The following is a 3383-nucleotide window of genomic DNA, read 5'->3' on the forward strand; positions in this document are numbered from 1 at the left end:
AGAACTGATCCCAGCTGGAGCACAGAGTGATGTGTGAATGGGGTGGAGGGAGATCTCTGCTCACAGACTGCACAATTTAGGAGCAGAAACACCCAGATGGGTTATGGAGAAATCTTGCAGGACTTCCCCCCTAACTTCACCAGCATCTTTAGAAGTTGCTGTATTTCATTCTGGGGGAGAAGGGCAGAAGGGAAGGAATGCCTGAAGTCAGCAAACAGGCTAAAGGCCCAGCAGAAGGGTTTTCCATGCAGTGTCACCGATCCCAACTCTACCTCTGCAGTAGATACCGATCCCTCCAGAGCTCAGAGTGGTCCAAGAGATTACAGAGAGATGCCCAGGTGCAACATTCAGGAGTCTCATCCACACTGCACTGCCATGGAGACCAGAAAATGCTGCTGGAAGCCTCCTGGGATGGTCCGGCATCAGAACTGGAAATGGATACAGAGGCTGCCAGTGCCTGCTCACGTTTTCCCAACAATCCCAAACTGAAGAGAGCTTTTTTCCTTTTCCCTAGGAGGTGCTGGCATTCCTCCAAGCACAGGGGGACCAGATGGAGCAGTAACACAGCTAAAATTGGAGGGGGAGGGAAGGGGGAAGGGGAGTATCTGTTAAGGAGCTGGCTTGAAAATAGGATCATGGAAAGCAGCTGTTGCTTCAAGAAAGGGTTTTGTTGCTGATTCTAGAAACAGACAGAACAGGGGCTGATGTGAAAAATCAGCCCTGAAGACCAGATGTGTTTAGGCTGTATTTTGGAGGGTCAGCAGGTCAAATGCAGATACGGAGGACTGTATGGAGAGGGTCTGTGCTGGACAGTACAACTCACTGGCTTTCTCACAGGTGGTCCTTCGGGCTGGTTTTGGGGGGCTCAGAGAGGCAGCACCTTCACATCTGAAACCTTCAGCACTCAGGATCACAAATTCCTCCCGACACATCTTCCAACATGTTCCCGGAGCCGACTCTCCTTCCTATCAGTTCCCTGTGATGCAGATAGGGGAAGACACATCATTAGGTAACCATTTATATAAGCAGTCTGATGTTTGTGCGGTGTTGGGGCTTCACAGCCCTGAAAGCCCTGATGGCATCTTTGACCCATGGCCATCGACCCACTCCCATCCTGGTCGAACAGCCAACGGGGACGTTGCCTTGCCCAGTCCATATCCTTGTCCCACTGGGACGAGCAGGAACTCTGCCTCACATTTTCCAGTCAGGACTCTGTGGATTGCTGTGGAGATGGAGGCCAGTGTGACAGGCATCAGGCAAACAACATGAGACAGTCTGTGTCCTGGGGGACTCGGTCTAAGCTCGTCCAGCTGGCGCTCTGAAAGGCATCCCGGGCACAGAATTCCCATTAACACCATCGAGTGGTGCTGCTGTTTAGTGCCTTGGAAACTGATCTCACACTTAGGTCTCACACTTAGGAGTGGCTTTGAGAGGGGGGAGGTTAAAAATCAGAGAGAGCAGCATTAGAGTGTGCAAAGGGGCATCGCAGCTCACTGAGGACAGGAAGCCCGGTGGCCTGGTTATACCACTATATTTTGGATTAGTGCCTCAGCTGCTGTTGCAGGAGCACACTAGAAATCATTTTCCTTTCTCTAATGCCCTGTTGTGTTTTATGCAGGATTTTCTGCATGGAAATGAGGAACACGAGGGGAGAAACTTCAGATTCAAGGCGACCCCCAAGCCACAATGCCAGGAGGGACTTGGGCTTAGAGCAGACCTGGAGGACATGGTTTTCCCCTTTGGGTGACCATAACAGATCACACATAGGGTGAGCAGAGCTCTAACTCACCACACAACACGTTCCTTATGTAATTGTGCTGCGCTGGCCACTGGCACAGAAGCCTGGATTTATGTTCTGGCGAATGTCTAAAACAGCGAGTGTGGGAATTTGGTCTCCTTGGTGATGAAACCAACCAATGGAAAACACAGAAAAAGAGAGAAACTAAAACCATCCATAGACCTTGCTTTTATTTTCAGAGTGGAGGATATTTCAGAGTGAATTAGTCTGTCTTTTATCTGCTTTTGTATCTGTGGCTGGATAGCAGAGGATGGCTTAATTGTTCCGTTGTTCGTGATGGACAAATATCCCTAAAAAAGAGGACTCCAGTTTGCCATAGACAAAGAGGATCTAGAAATCAAGATAATCCAGCTCTTAGTCATCTGATTTTGTCTGACAAATGCAGCCAGTGTTGGAGGGAAGCACTCAATGCCCTCAGAGGGACCAGTTCCTTGCAAAGTTAACTGGTTTCACCGGAGATTGCACTGTGAGTTGACATTCCTGGGTAAACCCTTGGGGAATTCCAGAGTGGATGCCAGGCTGGGTGCAAGAACCAACCCCCAGCTGGGGCTTGGAAAGGTGGCGTCCTCTGGAGCAGCTCCTTGTAGCTCCCTGAGGTCTGCCCACCATCACAAGGACAGGATGCGTGCCTGGCATGGTTCTCACCTTCATCTGAGTCATCCCAAAACAGGATCAGCTATCCCAGGAGCATCCCTGGAGTTGAGAATCAAAACAGGATTAAAGAGCCAGGCATGTGTAATGATAGACCTTCCTTCCCATGAGGAGAAAAGATGCCAGCACAGCCCCTGTGACTTTGGGCACTGTCCTTCCCATGCCGTCTCCCCCCCACCCATCCCAATAACAGTGCTGGGTTTGGGTATAAAGTAACTTTTGCCCTTCCTGCAGAGCCCTGGATTAAACCCAGCATTAATAAAAATGTAGGCTGGTCATGGCATCAGAAAATGGCCACCACTGGATGTAGGAGCAACCCCTTCCAGACACATGTGAGCTGTTACAGCCCATGTGACCCACAGAAAAGAGGGACCTGCTCTCCTTTAAAGACATCTTGAGCTTCTCAGGAAAGAGTCAGATCTTCAGACAGAGGAAGACACCACCTCTCCAGCATGGTGCAGCAATGTAGGGTCAAGCCATGCCTGGCTTTGGGCAGTTGCAGCAGAGGGTGGATGGCAAACCCATGATTTTATGGAATGGTGGTGGTCCTTTCCCAGCACAGACTTTCCCAAATGTCAGAGAGGGGTCTTGGACATTTGCATTGCGGTTGGGAGCACCTGACTGCGAGGGTTTGGCTCGGGGTGCTGCTGGTTGGACACAGAGGGCTTGAGAGCAAGGGGCAGGTTTTACCACCTGCCAGGTGTAAAGCGCTTCAGCATGTCTGTGACATCCTGGACATGGGTTCTCTTTGGATCTAGTGCTCTTTTAGAGGCTGCAAGAGCCAGGGAAGCTCAGTGCTTTCTGGAGGTGGCCACAGCTGGGCCACAGGCCACCTGTGTGCCCTGGAGTGCAGCACTGTGTCCACACCAGGCTCTCCTGCAAAACAAACACCTTGACAACACCAAACCAAAACATTTTCTCCTTCAGCTTAACA

At 50.7% G+C, this 3383-nt stretch overlaps 1 long non-coding RNA gene across 1 annotated transcript; it reads right to left on the bottom strand.

The window, feature by feature from the left end:
• Positions 1 to 1943: 1943 nt before the first annotated feature.
• Positions 1944 to 3151, bottom strand: LOC135417594 (uncharacterized). The gene is made up of 2 exons (XR_010432122.1): positions 2823 to 3151; positions 1944 to 2491 (listed from the first exon to the last, which is right to left on the bottom strand). It is a non-coding gene; the product is annotated as an uncharacterized LOC135417594 (long non-coding RNA).
• Between the last annotated feature and the right edge of the window lie 232 nt (positions 3152 to 3383).

Source organism: Pseudopipra pipra, chromosome 7 (genome assembly GCF_036250125.1).
Source record: "Pseudopipra pipra isolate bDixPip1 chromosome 7, bDixPip1.hap1, whole genome shotgun sequence".
NCBI classification, from domain to species: domain Eukaryota; kingdom Metazoa; phylum Chordata; class Aves; order Passeriformes; family Pipridae; genus Pseudopipra; species Pseudopipra pipra.